Here is a 19,015-nt window from a genome sequence, read left to right as displayed (position 1 = left end):
CATAGATTTACATGAAAATATATTAATTGTCAATATTAACATCAAAGATAAATGTAGTAATAAACAGATTAGGAATATTGTTTATGATACTACAATTCCCTCAGCAAGATTATTTTGGTCAGTTATCTATGGTGATATACAATGGGGGAAAGCATGGAAAATTGCTAACAAATATTGTATCAGTAACAAAGTAAAGGAAGTCAATTTAAAATGTTACATAGAAATTGTTTTGGAAAGATGTTCAACAAACCTACAGGGGATGGGAGAGAACAAAAAAAGTGTATTTAATGCCATTCAACATCAGTACTGACAGGAGGGAACATTTCAGTTGGAGCATGTCCAGGTTTCTATTGCTTCGTTGAGACAGGCAGCCCAATTCAGTCTTTTTTTTGTTGTAATTTGTATTTTGAACAATCAGATATGCTCTGAAAAAGAGCTGATGTGAAAATATCTAATGTGATTGTTCCAAAGACCAATTAGTGGAACAAATATCATAATTGGGCTGCCTGTCTAAACGCATCCCTTGTCTCTCTGTCTCTGACCCAAACTTCAGTCCTTGCATCGATTACAGAGGGCTGAAAAGGATTACGATCAAGAATTGTTACCCCCAGGGCCTCCCGGGTGGCGCAGTGGTCTAGGGCACTGCATCGCAGCGCTAGCTGTACCACCAGAGATTCTGGGTTCGCACCGGGAGGTCCGTGGTGCGACGCACAATTGGCCTAGCGTCGTCCGGGTTAGGGAGGGTTTGGCCGGAAGGGATATCCTTGTCCCATCGCGCACCAGCAACTCCTGTGGCGGGCCAACCAAGGTTGCCAAGTGCACGGTGTTTCCTCCGACACATTGGTGCGGCTGGCTTCCGGGTTGGATGCGCGCTGTGTTAAGAAGCAGTGTGGCATGGTTGGGTTGTGTTTCGGAGGACGCATGGCTTTCGGGAGTTGTAGCGACGTACGGGAGTTGTAGCGATGAGACAAGATAGTAATTACTAACAACAATTGGATACCACGAAATTGGGGAGAAAAAGGGGGTAAAAAAAAAAAAAGAATCGTTACCCCCCACACGATGTCCGCCGCCTTGGAGTTGGCCCTAGGAGCCCAATTCTTCACCAAACTGGACCTCCGCAACGCTTAAAATCTGGTGAGAATCAGGGAGATGAGTGGAAAACTGCCTTTAACACCCCTAGTGGTCACTGAGTATCTAGTCATGAACTTCGGAATATCTAACTCACCAGCAGTCTTTCAAGCATTGATCAATGACACTCTTAGGGAAATGTTGAACGACATCCTGAACTTCCCCAAAAACCCTTCCGGAACACATACAGCCCTGTCCCACATTACACAAGCAGGTTTTTGCTGGAATCCCGAGGCTGACAGGGCATTCATAGAGCTCAAGGGACATTTCACCTCCGGACCCATCCTCGTTCATCCTGATCCTACTCGTCCCTTTGTGGTAGAGGTGGACGCCTCGGACACCGGAGCTGGGGCGGTCCCTTCACAGCAAACGAGGAGGACAACAAACTGCACCCATGCGCCTTTCTCTCCAAGCGGTTCTCGACCAGCGGTAGGCAACTACGATGTAGGCAACCGGGAGCTCTTGGCAGTTGTGGGCCCTTGAGGGGTGGAGACACTGTTTGGAACCACTGCTTCGTCTTCTGATCTCTTCTCTGCACCTGAGTCCAACCTTACCACGTCACAGTTATAGCATCTCTTAATCCCTTCTCTTAACATGTATGGCACCAAAACATAATCAAGCTGCTGACCAATTACGCAATACTTTAGTTCTAAATTAACTGAGATTAATCAACAACTAGATACATTTCTTTATTTCAAAAGTAAAACTATCCTCCGCATTGAAGTATCTCTACAAGTACAAGTTTAAACAGTATTTCAGTTGTTTTACCGTCCCATGAAGAAGTGTGGCAGGCCTGTGAGGAAGGATCCTACAGCCATGAGGAAACAGCCCATAGCAGCTTCGCCCCAAAATGGCTGACTACAGCCAGGAACAGCAGGTTACCTGCAAGAAACCACAACACTACAGTAGCCAGGAATCGCAAATTATAAACGCTGTTTTTTTTTAAACTAAAAATGGCATATCAGTTTGGATAATAGGCTGCAACAACATAGCATCACATAAAACAATGTTAGGGGTTTGACAGTAGAGTCATGGACAAACGCCAGTCAAACAATTAATAGGAACAACTATAAAACTGGACAGTATTGAGCGCAGACTCTGATTGAACCACAACAAAAAATTGATCATACTGTAGTCTGTATCTGGTTTTAAATACATGAATTCTCAAGCAACTCAATGTTATTGTTGATACCCATCTCAAAGCTGCCGTCTATGAGTCCGATGAGAAAGCTGGACAAGTCAAAGTGTCTTTCTGAGTGATGGCACTCTTCATGTAGGTCCCTGACAGAGCTTTGGTGAAGGAGGCGAATGACAGGGCCACGATGAACTGCTGACAAACACGAGAGAGAGAACATTAGTGTGTGTTTGTCCATGTGTATGTGCATGCGTCGATGCGTGTGCAGACAGAGTGCATGTGTAGCTGAGGTGGCCTGCAATAGTAAAAAGAACGGACGCAAGTTTACGTCTGCAAAGTTCTGCCGCTTTCTTTATTCTGAAGAAGGTTTTTTTTCTCTTGTTCAATTGTCTATTTTCTTGTTAGTACTTTGAAAATATTCACATCAAACAAGTGTACACTTTAAATTACACAACATAAATGCACTTTACCTAAAGCAGAATTCAAAAATGTTCCACAAATAAGCCTGTCTTAGTGTATGGTTTCACTTGAAAACCACAATGTATTTCTCATTCATACAATAGAAACACCTATATATGAAAACATAAATAACTGAATGTTTTTCTATATACCGCTACCTCTATAGAAAACTGACAACAATACATTCAGCTTTAAGATAGTGACACCTCCAGAAAATCGTCTCTCTCTCACTGTATGCACTAAAAGTCCACCAGACTGAGCGTGCTCGGCCAGTTTACCAGCTAGTGAGCACAATTTTACACAAAGCCAATAACATGTCAAACGAACTCAGAAATCCCTAACAAATGGATTCTTTATAAAAAAATATCCTAGACAAAATCCAGTACAAGTAAGCTACTCAGTAAAAATAGTCTCTGTGACTCATAAATCGTTTTTTACCTCAGCTAGCATCCAGCTAACATATACTCTCACTCAATGTAAATCACGTTCCTCACTCAGTTCGACACAAAGCAAAAACAAAACCTTTCCTAACGTGATAATATCTTGACAAAGTTGTTAAATAGAATGTTATTACATATTGTGAATATATTTGAACGTTTGGAAGTTCTGTTACATACCTGTAATAGTAAAAAGGACAGACACAGTTTACCTCTGTAATGTTCTGATCCTTATTCTGCAGAATGGTGAGCGCTTGGCCAGAACTTGTTGTTTCTCCTGCTACAACAGTGCAACAGCGCCATCTATTGGCCTGATGGACTGCTAACGCTAAAGTATGTAGAAAATACAATTTAGATTAATTAAGACAAATATATAAACAAATTGGGGGGGTATAATAAATGGGTGTCTGTTTTTAGTGACTTTCTTTTCAACCCATTACACATGCACAATTGTACATGTGAATTTTAAAGCATTATTAAGAACCTTGAGTGTGGAACTGCAGGGCGTTTACGCAAAAACCACATGAATTTCATATGTGAACATGGGAAGTGTTCCAAAAACATGTTTTCAGGTAATATTATGTGAAGATAATGTGATAACATGTAAAGCAACGTGTGATTACATGAAACTACACATGTGAAAACGTGATCACGTTGTGTTCCAAAACATGTTTTCACATAAAATGTTAGTTGAAATCATGTGGTTTTTCTGTAAGGGCAGGAATATAAGATGCATTTTGATGTTATGTTTGATGTTACATGATCTTGAAAATGCAATGTTCTTTGAGGTTCTTCCATGTTCCTTTCCATGTATTTTCCATTTTACTTTCCCTCAGTCCTTTTCACTTTCCTTGGCAAAACAAGCTCTGTCTCCGTCAAGACTTATTCAGAGCTACCATGAATTGAAAGCAGCTTCTGACGGATTTTAAACCATTCAACAAATTGTTTTATAATGAAGAGTAGACCCAACTAAACACCCTGCACATTGAAAGCCAAAAATGTCAAATTTGGACTCATCAGACCAAAGGACAGATTTACACCAGTCTAAGGTCTATTGCTCGTGTTTCTTGGCCCAAGTAAGTCTCTTCTTATTATTGGTGTCCGTCCTTTAGTAGTGGTTTCAATGGAGCAATTCGACCATGAAGGCCTGATTCACGCAGTCTCCTCTGAACAGTGCATGTTGAGATGTGTGTGTTTCTTGAACTCTGAAGCATTTATTTGGGCTCCAATCTGAGGTGCAGTTAACTCTACTGAACTTATCCTCTGCAGCAGAGGTAACTCTGGGTCTTCCTCATGAGAGCCAGTTTCTTCATAGCGCTTCATGGTTTTTGCGACTGCACTAGAAGAAACGTTCAAAGTTCTTGAAATGTTCCATATTGACTGACCTTCATGTCTTAAGTAATGATGGACTGTTGGTTCTCTTTGCTTATTTCAGCTGTTCTTGGCATTATATGGACTTGGTCTTTTACCAAATAGGAATATCGTCTGTAAACCATCCCTACCTTGTCACAACACAACCTATTGGCTCAAACGCTTTAATAAGGAAAGAAATTCCACAAATTAACTTTTAAGAAGGTACACCTGTTAATTGAAATGCATTCCAGGTGACTACCTCATGAAAAGGTTTGAGAGAATGCCAAGAGTGTGCAAAGCGGTCATCAAGGAAAAGGATGGCTACTTCGAAGAATCTCAAATATATATTGATTTGTTAAACACTTTTTTGCTAACTACATGATTCCAATTGTGCTATTTCATAGTTTTGATGTGTTCACTATTATTCTAAAATGTAAACAATTGTAAAAAAAATAAAGAAAAATCCTTAAATGAGTAGGTGTGTCCAGACTTAACTGGTACTGTATATATTGTGATATTGCAAATATGGTACAATCCAGGGGTGCAAAGCTCTTGGAGACATACCCAGAAAGACTCACAGCTTTAATCACTGCCAAAGGTGATTCTAACATGTATTGTGAATACTTATGTAAATTAGATATTTCTGTATTTCATTTTCAATACATTTGGGAAAAAAATGTAAACATGTTTTCACTTTGTCATTATGGGGTATTGTCTGTAGCTGGGTGAGATGATAAAAAAACTATAATTGAATCCATTTGGAATTCAGGCTGTAAGAAAACAAAATGAGGATTAAGATAAGGGGTATGAACACTTTCTGAGGGCACTGTATATCTGCAAGAAAGTGATAAATGAGCGACTCTTTGAAAGGGGGTCATATAAACATTGCCTTATTTAAAAGAAAATAGCTATCATGCTATAATTGGCATAGTTTCTCAGACCAAATCTTCATTCTGGAATAAACAAAGCAATCTGATCATGCTCCAGTAAAATACACGCTACAGGGAATGCAAAAAAATGGCTTCTGCAAAGCACATATACATTGTCCAATCAACATCCACACATTGATTTCATTCCTCGGCTCTTTATTCAAACACAATCACACTTGGAATAAAATGCTCTTTCAGTGTCTTGTTGCAGGTTGGGCAATGTTCAAAAGTGTGTGAGAGATTAGCATTAATATGTGTGTATGTGTGGGGGGGTCAAGTTTGGACGGTCGTACATATGCAAATAGCCAAGATTGTATATTTCAGGACCGTGGACAGCAGCGATATCGGCATAGCAATATCTGTCATTCAGCATCACATGACAGTAGACAGCGGCCATCTCATGTGGAGTTGGCACTGGGGAAATCCCATGTAATGAGAAACGAGGCCTAGGAGGCAAAAAGACTGAAGGAGAAGACTCCCACAGGAACTCTATGCTAAACTGTTCTGCCACATTCATTTCAAATGTTACATCTTTCGATTTGTAAATAATAGGGAATACATCTGCAAATAATTGAAACTGACTATTCAAATTACACTGTACAGCTTTAGTGTGTCTGTGCATCATAGGTACAACTGTAAGCAATTCCGTTCTCAAATGTCTGTTTAATGTGAGAAAAAGAAAAACACCTGTTAGTCCATTACAATGCGGACTGTCATGCATTTGTACTATTACCAACAAGACAACATGCCATGGAGACTTATAACGGATACTTTCCAAACACCAAAGTTCCCACGCTGAGCGATATTGTTTACTACACAATTATGCATACAATCCAAGTCATACGTTTATTGTCATTTATACTCTTATTTTTAACCGAATATCTTTGCAAAAGTGTTCATTGTGTCAATTCAGAGCTCGGAAATATTGGAATAATGTGCTTAAGGGGACTGACACTCAAGGCGCACAACAGGATAACACAACAACCACATTTTCAATTGACAATCATTGTTTTAAATGGATGTGGTCGATTGTTTATATATGCCTATACAAATCTATGTATTTAACTTGTAAACCAAGGTTGGATTAGTAGGTCTAAGCAACATGCACCTGGATAATCGCTTCATGAATTGGGACGGGCTCCTACGTCCTCATATACACATTATGACATAATAAAGAGCTTAATCTTTCACGAAATAAAGACATAGAAGCATACCCAATTATACAGGTTCTACACATTCCATTTCTCCATGGCAATAGAATGTAAACATTCTATTTTGCGCCAAACATCGCCTACAACTCAATTCTAAGTGCAGCATATTGGACGACTCCACAGTCATTGATCATTCGCGACTTTGAGTCATTCCTGTTATCTCTAGAGCATCCTGTATATCTATAGCGCTGCATTCATTCCCCATTTTACCATGGATAAGGTTTGGTGCATTCCGGAGTTCACTTATGGTCCCACAAAGGTAATCTTAGGAGAAATTAATTGTAACAGACTGTAAATGCCTGTGCATAATGTGCATAACAAAGCATAATTATTTTCATTATCTTCAAAGGAATTCTGTAGAAGCAGCCTTTATTTTCAGACTCTGCAGGCCTGCTGGGAGGAAACATATTACAATAAACAGGTAAGATTCATCCCACAAAAACATAAACAACAGAAAGAGAGTTGTATTTCAAGACAGTTTAGAGAAGTTGCTCATAAGAGTTCTTAATATCACTTGCAAATTGTCAGGCATGAGCAGTTGTGAAATGTTGCGAGAGGCCCTTCTGAAAGCACATTTTATGGTATTTCGTGGCACGGTCTCACACCTTACCTCATCTTGCAGAAGAAGCTCATGGTCCACTATCTGCTGCTCCAGAGTCAAGGCCAGGTCCCGCCCCATGTCACCACGGAGCACATGAGCAACTGGCTGGTGTCTCAGGGCAAAAAATCCCTTAGGGAGAGGTGAGTACCACGTCAGCACTCACCTTCACTGCCATTCCCTGCCACCAGCAGCACTCCAGGAGGTGTGGGTAAAATAAACAACAGAAAAATCAGGAGCCAGGATAGTTGAATTGCTCTGTGTTTTATTTGAAGGGTGTGGAAGGAAACCCTGGAGGAGGGAAACGACTTCGCTCGGCTGGTAAGAGAATGAGAGTTAGAGACATACTACAAGTTAGTGAGCTCTTTACTAGCCTTTCAACAACTAGTTAGCACAGCAGGATAGATCTGTTGTGAAATTACACTAATGGGACTTCCTGTTTCATACTGCAGGCCTGGGAAGTAAACACTTGCCTAAAAATGATGGACATAGAGCACGAGGCTTTCTGCGAGCTCCGCCGCTCCATGCACCCCACCTCGCCAGCTGACATGTGAGTTCCATGTACTGCCCTGCATATGACTTGATCCATTTATCTACACATCTGTAACTACGCAGAAACAGACTAAGACAGTGTTCTATGTGAGAACATTGCACATCGTTTAGCTTTGTCTTCTCCTTTTTGTTGATTTCAGCGATCCTAAGGTCCACAGCATCGTGGAGAGAGCTGTGAGGAGCATTCTGGGCGAGCAGTCCAATGAGCCCCGTAGCAACCTGCTCAGCCCATCTCAGGTGGTGGTGGAGGTGGTGCCCAGGCTCCTCCTGGCCCTGTGGCTTCAGCCAGAGGAAGGCCATTCAGAGCACCCAATCCTTATAAGCGGGATGGCCATGGGCATGGTGGCGGCCGTAGTGGAGAAGCTCTCCTGCATGTTAAAGGACCCTTCCCCTCACATCCCTTTCTCCCGGGCTGCTGCTTTTGACTCTGTGCGGTCGATCCTCGGGAGAATCAGTCAGTTCTTCTCCACGGATGACCTCCAGAGCCCTTTTTATATGAGCTCTGTCTGTGCCTTTGTGGCGGACGAGGTGCAGAGCTGCTTCCAGCCCCCTGCAGCCACCCTACCAATCCCCCCTGTCCTCGTGGTGGCCGTCTCCACCACACTACCAGCTGACATCCAAGCAGGTGAGTAGCAATGAGCACTCTGACAGATGCCTGTTCTGATGACATCTTGGTGACTTGTAGTAGTAGAACTCATCAGGATTGTTGTTGTCACCCATAACACAGACGCAGACCCGGCTTCCTCCCACCTGGACGTTGTGGACATCACCCCTAACATAGAGGCAGACCAGGCTTCTTCCCACCTGGAGGTTGTGGTAATCAACCCTAACACAGAGGCAGACCAGGCTTCTTCCCACCTGGAGGTTGTGGACATCACCGCTAATACAGAGGCAGACCAGGCTTCTTCCCACCTGGAGGTTGTGGACATCACTGCTAATACAGAGGCAGACCAGGCTTCTTCCCACCTGGAGGTTGTGGACATCACCCCTAACATAGAGGCAGACCCGGCATCTTCCCACCTGGAGGTTAAAGACATCACCCCTAACACAGTGGCAGACCAGGCTTCTTCCCACCTGAATGTTTTGGACATCACCACTTACACAGAGGCAGAGCCCATCTCTTCCCTCTTGGAGGTAGTTGACGTCACACCTGAAGAAAGGACTCTCACGATGGCCGTCTTCGCCCCTCTGCCAGCTAACATCCAAGCAGGTGAGTAACACTTAGAGAGCACTCTGACAGGTGCCGTTTGTCATGACATCTTAGTAGAACCTTTCAACTGGCCAGTGTTTAGAACCTACGTTTTGCATTTGTTTACATTCTGTCCCTCTTTTTTCCCTTTCCAGAGGATGTTGCTGTGGTCATCCCAGATGTCACCCCACACGTCACCAAGGATGTGACACCGAATGTTCCATGCAGAGCAAGGAAAGGGGCAGTCCGGCGATTTTTTTGCAGTCTTTGGAGGGCAGTGTGCTGCTGCGCCTGCCACAAGGAAGAGGAGGAACAATATTAATTATTCATCAGACATTCAGAAATGGGATTGAACCATAGAACATTAAATTATTCGCATTAAAATCGGACTCTATTCTGCTTTTCTTCTGTTTGATACTTAATTTCAGAACTTTTCTATAAACTTTCACTTTGCAAGTGTGGAGTAGGTTGTGTAAATACCTGGGAAACATCCCAATTTTAATGCTTTTAATAATTTACTTAGTACATTTTTTTAAAGTATAATTTGACAACAAAAAAACGAAGGGGGCTCAACTAATTTGAGTTGCAACCAAAAACATGAATCATCATAGAAAAGGACTCTTGCTCACTATAAAAATGCATTATTTTATTCAAGCAAGGTTAAAAGATTAACGTTTCGGCCTAGTCTATGACGATATGCAAGTTGTGTTTGCCCAGTAAAAGGGTGACCCAGACTCACCCTGGTTCTTGAGGGTTGAAGACAATTATTGAATAAAAATCTTTAATGAACATGGATTTAAATACAATTGACTTGAGGATCAGAGCAGGCAGGCTGACTGGCTAGCCCTGAAGGCCCTCTGCCTCTACCTCTGTGTGGTTCATCTCAACCAAGAGGTTGTGTGGGTTGTCTTTCTCTCTGTGGGTGTGAATCACTATGACCTCTCCCTCTGCCTGCCATTTGGCTGATCAGAAGCCTTCTGCTCTTTCTTGCTCACATGAACAGGATGAATGGCCTCTGGGGTAACCTCCTCCACTATCTAACGCCTCTTCCACCTCCTCTTTCTGACTGTGTTCGACTGAGGTCACTCGTTCTCTCTCCCTGGGTGTTGGATAGTTCCTCCTCCTCTGTGTCTTTGTGAGTTTGGAGGGAGTTATCCTGTTCCGGCGCCCTCCAAGGGTGTGCACGGTAATCTCTTTCGGTGTGTTGAGGGGTTCAGTGGTTTTGGAGGGAGTCTGAAGTTTGATCTCTAGCGATGACTGTGGGGTCTGTCCCGTGGTGGTGTCCCCCTCCCTCCTAAGGAGGAGCCACTGAGACATGTGATGAGGCCAAGGAAGATCACTCTGCAAGGATGGGATAGGACACATCACAACACTGCTGCTCATTCATATTCAAACACACCTCAGAGTACACAAACATGGACGCCCCCTCCCACACACACAATGAATTTACCTGTACATATCAGAATCATACATTCAACAGCCACCTCTTCCCCCACATGTATTGATCCCCCACCTCAAACATGTTGAGTCAATTCCAGATGCTGAAATGGTGCTGGAATGCAGGTGCAGTAGGGCCTAGTATGTAATACCATGTGTACCCCATATCCTGTGTTTGTGTTGATGTTTTTTTAAATTGTATTTAACTTTTATTTAAACAGGGAGTCACATTGACATTAAACATCTATTTTACAAAAGTGCCCGGTTGCGCACAAGATGGCGACATGAGAGGGTGTAACATTTCTAGCTGAGGAACAATTTTAGGATTTTCTCACAAAGTTTATAGTTTTAGACTGCAGTTGCAATTAGTTTTTTTCCCCACAAAAAATGATATCTAACCATACAATGTAGCTATTTTGAAAAATGTAATTAATCAAACCATTGAAATATATTTTTGACAATTTCCAACGAACAAGCTAGCTATCGAAAAGTGTCAGCGTGTGTAGTTAAGTTAGCCTGCTAACGTCTTCATAGCTAGTAGCATGTAATCAGGACATGACCAAACTGTTGCTGAGATAATGGATGTTGAAACTTCCAAGGAGAAAAGAGGCATTGTTGAAACTCACTCATATGCTTGCAGTGTAAAAAAGGGGGGTGAATGCGATTCATACCCGAATACCCCAACCAAGGAGCAACTTCCAAAGAAGCTGAGAAGTGAACCATCAATGAGCCAGCTACAGGACAACATCGTCCGCATCCTCACGGCTAAAATCAAAGAGAGCGCAGATGACATCACGAATTTGGTGAAAAAGAACACTATCAGTATCGTTAACCTGAAGAACTCGATGGATTTCAGTGCTGAGGAAGTAAAAACTCTGAAGCAGCAGAACGCAACATTGAACATTCAGGTTGCAAAGCAGGAGAAGAATCTCACTGAAATGGAGTCAAAGGTAAACGAGAATGACCGGTATAGTCGAAGATGGAATCTTCAAATTTATGGAATAGCAGAAAAATCTGACGAGAACATCAAAGCAAGAGTGAAGGACATTTGCAGGGCAATAGTCCTGGAGGAGGAGCGAAATGTTGTTGCAGGTTCTCTGGATGTAGTGCACCGCCTGGGTAGGCTGAGAAATGGGGAAAACAACCAGCCACCACGACCAATGATCATGAGATTCATCTCCAGGACAGTGAGGGATATGACATGGAAAAGTGCAAAGAAAAATTACTATTTAAAGAAGAACAACCTGAGGTTCAAGAAGGATCTGACAGCATTTGACAAAGAAGCTCGGAATCGTCTGTGGCCGATAGTTGAGAGAGCAAGGAAGGAAGGGAAAAGTGCATACTTTGCGCGAGCTAAGGCTTTTGTTAATGGAAGGGAAATTCACGCTGACGCCTAGTTTGTTGACTGCTGGACTTATCAAGTGTGGTGTGCAGGACTGAGTTTTATTTGCATCTGATAAAACTTTATATTTCTTGAGGAATGAGCATTGTTTGTGTGAGCCAAACTTATTTTATGTATATATTTTTTTTTATGGCAGGGAAATTCGCACTGACACTTAATGTTAGCTAGATGGTTATTCATTTTTACCAATCTATGGTACAATGTTATTTGCAATTGTATAAAAAAATATATATAATTTAGGTCAACCACTTGCGTGGTGCAAAGGACTGTTTATATTTGCAACTAGTAAGAACTTTTCTTTTTGTGAGACCCTGATTCATGTGAACGTATACAAGTTTAATATTCTTCATATAGTCACTGTGATAGTAAATGTCCATTTCTGTTTTTTCTATTAATGCCAGGGGAATCTGTAATATTTTGAAAAGGAAATCTTTATTTTTGTATTGCCGACTTATTTCATTCAAGAAACTCATGCCTGTTCCACAGATACTGCGTTTTGGAAGTGTCAATGGGGGAATGATATTTGGTACTAATCGGTCAGCAGGTGTCGCTATTTTAAAAGGCAACTTTAAGGGTCATATATTGAGTCATGAAGCAGATAATACAGGGAGATGGATTATACTATTGGTAGATGTCAACCATGTTCAATTCATTGTTGTAAAAACTTATGCTTCCAATAACAAGTCAAGTAACTGTACTTTATTTAGAGACATTGAGAGGAAAATAAGTAAAATTATGTCTACATTTTCATTGGCAAAAGTAATATGGGGTGGAGATTTTAATACAGTTTTACATGATAATCTAGATAGATGGCTTCCGAAGGATAGCAATTCTGTTCGTGAGATAGACATATATTCCTTAAGGTTAGGTGTTCTAGATATTTGGAGACATAAGAACCCAGATAAAATTATGTTTACATGGAGTACCAAAGATTTATCTATACAATCCCGAAATTGATTTCTGGCTGATATCTGAAGATATGGCTGACAAGGTTGATACAGTCTCGATTGAACCATCGATTTTAACAGACCACAAAGGGATCTCAATAAAGATAAATATGCATGGTTTGTCAACAACAAAAAGTTAGCAAAGGTTACTGGAAAATGAACAAGACTTTACTAGAGAATGATGTATGAAGTAAAATTAAGTATGAATTAAGTATTTAAGAAGGAAGTAGCAGGAATTAATGATAAATACTGGAATTGTGCCTGTGTTATGAATACGTTTGGAAGTTACTGGGAGCTAATGAAATTTGATTAAGGCTTTTGGCTATTTCAATGGGGAAAGAAATTGCTCGTGCCAAGAGAGAAAGAATATGACATCATAAAGGGAATAATGGATTATACTAAAAACAGTGAACTAACTAATCAGGAATTACTGGAGCTATCATCATTGCAAATGCAGTTAGACTGTATCTACGAGGAAAAGGCCCGGGGAGCGTTTGTAAGATCAAGACGAAAATGGATGGAAGAGGGAGAGAAAAATACAAAATATTTCTATAATTTAGAAAAAAGGGCTTCCATATGTAAATTAATGATACTCCCAATAAAAATCCAAAAGAAATCTCTCAGCATGTTGCCCAGTTTTATCAGAATCTGTATACATCAGCCCAGCCAACTTCCAATATGGATCTTTTCTTAGACAATGTAGCAAACATTGCTAAGAAGATAGATAATGATTTCAGGGATTTTTGTGATGATGAGTTATCTGAAATTGAGATAAAAGACTGTATTAAAAGCCTTAAGGTGTCATGGTCGTGATAATGGACGGACCAAGGCGCAGCGTGTGTTGAGTTCCACATCTTTATTTGCAGTGAAAACTTAAACAAAACAATAAACATACAACGACCGTGAACTACGTGGTGCTGAACGCACTCACACAAAACAATATCCCACAAACACAGGTGGGAAAAAGGGATACCTAAATATGATCCCCAATTAGAGGCAACGATAACCAGATGCCTCTAATTGGGAACCATACAAACACTAGAAACCCCCTAGTCACGCTATGACCCATAGAGAACCCAGAGAGCTCTCTATGGTTAGGGCGTGACATAAGGACAATAGGTCCCCTGGAAATTATGGTTTAATAAGCGAGTTTTATAAAGCATTCAATGATAAATTGATTCCTTTCATTCTTGCTATGTTTCAAGAATCAATAGAAAAAGGGGAGTTACCGGCTTCCTTAAAGCAAGGTGTAATTACTTTGATTCCCAAACCTAATAAGGATACTCTTTATATAGACAACTGGAGACCCATTAGCCTGTTGAATAATGATGGGAAATTATTTGCCCTTGTATTTGCTAAGAGATTGAAACAAGGCTTGCATCATATAGTTTTAGATTTCAATACTCTAAATACTTTGAAAATAAATTGGATTCTGAAGTATGTTAAGAACCAGAACATTATTTGGAATGTCTTCCCTAAGTATTTATTTGACTCTGTTGGTGGTTTAGAATTTTTGCTTCGATGTAATTTTGATATTGATAAAATCCCAGTAAAGTTGGCAAAATTCCATAAGCAGGCAATTTTAGCTTGGATGTTAGCCTATAAACACAATTTTCCCCCTCACAGATACTTTTTATGTAACAAAGATATACGATTTAAAAATAAGTCTTTTTTTTCACAACTGGTTTGAGAATAAAATTATTTTGGTTGGTCAGTTACTGAATAAGGATGGATATCTACTCTCATATGGGGAATTTCTTGATAAGTTTAAAATTCCAATAACCCCCGAAAGAATATGCAATTGTTTTTGATGCGATTCCAAGGGGGGTTGTCTCTTTTAAATTCCTCTGTGGTTGATGTAAGTAACATAGATTTACATGAAAATATATTAATTGTCAATATTAACATCAAAGATAAATGTAGTAATAAACAGATTGGGAATATTGTTTGTGATACTACAATTCCCTCAGCAAGTTTATTTTGGTCAGATATCTATGGTGATATACAATGGGGGAAAGCATGGAAAATTGCTAACAAATATTGTGTCAGTAACAAAGTAAAGAAAGTTAAATTTAAAATGTTATACATAGAATTTATCCTGTGAAACATGTTTTGGAAAGATTCAAGCTGTCACGACCGTCGTATGAATAATTAGATCAAGGCGCAGCGTGAGTAGAGTTCCACATTTTAATAATAGTGAAACTTCCAATAACAACAAAGATATAACGATCGTGAACCACGTAGCGCACATAGGCACTCACACAAAACAATATCCCACATCGCAGGTGGGAAAAAGGACACACTAATAAGTATGATCCCCAATTAGAGGTAACGATTATCAGCTGCCTCCAATTGGGAACCATACACACACACCAACATAGAAATATAATACCTAGAAACTTCCCTAGTCACGCCCTGACCTAAAACACCATAGAGAACCCCGAGGGCTCTCTATGGTCAGGGCGTGACACAAGCTGAATATTGAATATAACTGATTTCTGTGGAATGGAGAAGGAGACCATTTTGCATTTGTTTTTTACCTGTATTTATAGCAGAATGTTTTGGATTGACATACAGAATTTTCTTACAAAATATAATGATTTATTTCAGAAATTCTAACGTAAATAATGATATACATTTAATTCATCTGCTAATAATAATAGGTACATTTCATATTCACAAATGCAAATGGTCTAATTCAAAACCTAACTTTTTTCACTTTATAAATGAGTTTAAACAATATGGCACACTTAGTGCCAGACTGCAGAGGGAGGAGGAGGTAGGCCATGAAGGAGGTGACGAAAGACAGCTGGGCTGCAGACACAACGCCAAGCTTATACCTCTTCATCAGTAGACCTCCCAGGAATATCCCCACCGCACCCACAGGCAGGTTCAACTCACCTGGAAAAGTTATACTCACACGTCTTTAGTGCTAACAGTGTGCTGGAGTTTCATTTCTACTCATGTTCAACAAACCTACAGGGGATGGGAGAGAACAAAAAAAGTGTATTTAATGCCATTCAACATCAGTACTGACAAGAGGGAACATTTCAGTTGGAGCATGTCCAGGTTTCTATGGCTTCGTTGAGACAGGCAGCCCAATTCAGTCATTTTTTTTTGTAATGTGTATTTTGACCAATCAGATATGCTCTGAAAAAGAGCTGATGCGAAAATATCTAATGTGATTGTTCAAAAGACCAATTAGTGGAACAAATATCATAATTGGGCTGCCTGTCTAAACGCATCCCTTGTCTCTCTGTCTCTGACCCAAACTTGGAGTTGGCCCTAGGAGCCCAATTCTTCACCAAACTGGACCTCCGCAACGATTAAAATCTGGTGAGAATCAGGGAGATGAGTGGAAAACTGCCTTTAACACCCCTAGTGGTCACTGAGTATCTAGTCATGACTTTCGGAATCTCTAACTCACCAGCAGTCTTTCAGGCATTGATCAATGACACTCTTAGGGAAATGTTGAATCGGTTCATCTTTGTTTACCTCGACGACATCCTGATCTTCCCCAAAAACCCTTCCGGAACACATACAGCCCTGTCCCACCTCACTCAAGTAGGTTTTTGCTGGAATCCCGAGGCTGACAGGGCATTCATAGAGCTCAAGGGACGTTTCACCTCCGGACCCTTCCTCGTTCATCCTGATCCTACTCGTCCCTTTGTGGTAGAGGTGGAGTCCTCGGACACCGGAGCTGGGGCGGTCCTTTCACAGCGAACGAGGAGGACAAGAAACTGCACCCATGCGCCTTTCTCTCCAAGCGGTTCTCGACCAGCGGAAGGCAACTACCACATAGGCAACCAGGAGCTCTTGGCAGTTAAGTGGGCCCTTGAGGAGTGGAGACACTGTTTGGAACCACTGCTTCATCTTCTGGACTCTTCTCTGCACCTGGGTCCAACCTTACCACGTCATAGTTATAGCATCTCTTAATCCCTTCTCTTAACATGTATGGCCCCAAAACATAATCAAGCAGCTGACCAATTACGCAAGACTTTAGTTCTAAGTTAACTGAGATTAATCAACAACTAGATACATTTCTTTATTTCTAGAGTAAAACTACCCTCCGCATTGGAGTATCTCTACAAGTACAAGTTTAACCAGTATTTCAGTTGTTTTACCGTCCCATGAAGAAGTGTGGCAGGCCTGTGAGGAAGGATCCTACAGCCATGAGGAAACAGCCCATAGCAATGAGCCTGGGCCGGTGCAGCTTCGCCCCAAAATGGCTGACCACAGCCAGGAACAGCAGGTTACCTGCAAGAAACCACAACACTACAGTAGCCAGGAATCGCAAATTATAAACGCTGTTTAAAAAAATAAAAAAATAAAAATGGCATATCAGTTTGGATACTAGGCTGCAACAACATAGCAATGTTAGGGGTTTGACAGTAGAGTTATGGACAAAGCCAGTCAATCAATTAATAGGAACAACTATAAAACTGGACAGTATTGAGAGCAGACTCTGATTGAACCACAACAAAAAATGGATCATACTGTAGTCTGTATCTCGTTTTAAATACATGAATTCTCAAGCAACTCAATGTTATTGTTGATACCCATCTCAAAGCTGCCGTCTATGAGTCCGATGAGAGAGCTGGACAGGTCAAAGTGTCTCTCTGAGTGATGGCACTCTTCATGTAGGTCCCTGACAGAGCTTTGGTGAAGGAGGCGAATGACAGGGCCATGATGAACTGCTGACTAACACAAGAGAGAGAACATTAGTGTGTGTTTGTCCATGTGTATGTGCATGCATCGATGCGTGTGCAGACAGAGTGCATGTGTAGCTGAGGTGGCCTGCAATAGTAAAAAGAACAGACACAAGTTTACGTCTGCAAAGTTCTGCCTCTTTCTTTATATGGAGAAGTTTTTTTTTCTCTTGTTCAATTGTCTATTTTCTTGTTAGTACTTTGAAAATATTCACATCAAAAAAGTGCACACTTTAAATTACACAACATAAATGCACTTTACCTAAAGCAGAATTAAAAAATGTTCCACAAATAACCCTGTCTTAGTGTATGGTTTCACATGAAAACCACATTGTATTTCACATTCATACAATAGAAACACCTATATATGAAAACATAAATAACTGAATGTTTTTCTATATACCGCTACCTCTATAGAAAACTGACAACAATACATTCAGCTTTAAGATAGTGGCACCTCCAGAAAATCGTCTCTCTCACTGTATGCACTAAAAGTCCACCAGACTGAGCGTGCTCGGCCAGTTTACCAGCTAGTGAGCACAATTTTACACAAAACCAATAACATGTAAAGCGAACTCAGAAATCCCTAACAAATCTTTATAAAAAATCTCCTAGACAAAATCCAGTACAAGTAAGCTACTCAGTAAAAATAGTCTCTGTGACTCGTAAATCGTTTTTTACCTCAGCTAGCATTTAGCTAACATTTACTCTCACTTAATGTAAATCACGTGCCTCTCACTCAGTTCGACACAAAGCCAAAACAAAACCTTTCCTAACGTGATAATATCTTGACAAAGTTGTTAAATAGCATGTTTTTACATATTGTGAATATATTTGAACGTTTGGAAGTTCTGTTACATACCTGTAATAGTAAAAAGAATAGACACAGTTTACCTCTGTAAAGTTCTGATCCTTATTCTGCAGAATGGTGAGCGCTTGGCCAGAACTTGCTGTTTCTCCTGCTACAACAGTGCAACAGCGCCATCTATTGGCCTGATGGACTGCTAACGCTAAAGTATGTAGAAAATACAATTTAGATTAATTAAGACAAATACATAAACAAATTGGGGGGGATAATAAATGGGTGTCTGTTTTTAGTAACTTTGTCTTAAACCCATTACACATGCACAATTGTACATGTGCATTTTAAAGCATTATTAAGAACCTTGAGTGTGGAACTGCAGGGCGTTTATGCAAAAACCACATGAATTTCACATGTGAACATGGGAAGTGTTCAAAAAACATGTTTTCATGTAATCTTATGTGAAGATAATGTGATAACATGTGATTACATTAAACTACACATGTGAAAACGTGATCACGTTGTGTTCCAAAACATGTTTTCACATGATTTCACATAAAATGTTAGTTGAAATCATGTGGTTTTTCTGTAAGGGCAGGAATATAAGATGCATTTTGATGTTATGTTTGATGTTACATGATCTTGAAAATGCAATGTTCTTTGAGGTTCTTCCATGTTCCTTTCCATGTATTTTCCATTTTACTTTCCCTCAGTTCTTTTCACTTTC

General features: G+C 40.5%; 3 long non-coding RNA genes across 3 annotated transcripts; 1 reads left to right on the top strand and 2 right to left on the bottom strand.

Moving 5' to 3' along the window:
• Positions 1-1,804: 1,804 nt before the first annotated feature.
• LOC139536647 (uncharacterized) lies at positions 1,805-3,421 on the bottom strand. The gene is made up of 2 exons (XR_011667361.1): positions 3,340-3,421; positions 1,805-2,458 (listed from the first exon to the last, which is right to left on the bottom strand). It is a non-coding gene; the product is annotated as an uncharacterized lncRNA (long non-coding RNA).
• A 3,469-nt stretch (positions 3,422-6,890) lies between these two features.
• Positions 6,891-7,572, top strand: LOC139536646 (uncharacterized). Its single transcript, XR_011667360.1, has 3 exons — positions 6,891-7,073; positions 7,275-7,393; positions 7,526-7,572. It is a non-coding gene; the product is annotated as an uncharacterized lncRNA (long non-coding RNA).
• Positions 7,573-14,950: 7,378 nt separating this feature from the next.
• Positions 14,951-18,439, bottom strand: LOC139536780 (uncharacterized). The gene is made up of 2 exons (XR_011667391.1): positions 18,349-18,439; positions 14,951-17,474 (listed from the first exon to the last, which is right to left on the bottom strand). It is a non-coding gene; the product is annotated as an uncharacterized lncRNA (long non-coding RNA).
• Between the last annotated feature and the right edge of the window lie 576 nt (positions 18,440-19,015).

Source organism: Salvelinus alpinus, chromosome 13 (assembly GCF_045679555.1).
Source record: "Salvelinus alpinus chromosome 13, SLU_Salpinus.1, whole genome shotgun sequence".
NCBI classification, from domain to species: domain Eukaryota; kingdom Metazoa; phylum Chordata; class Actinopteri; order Salmoniformes; family Salmonidae; genus Salvelinus; species Salvelinus alpinus.
The sequence above is the reverse complement of the archived record's forward strand: the minus strand, read 5'-3'. Positions and strand labels throughout refer to the sequence as shown.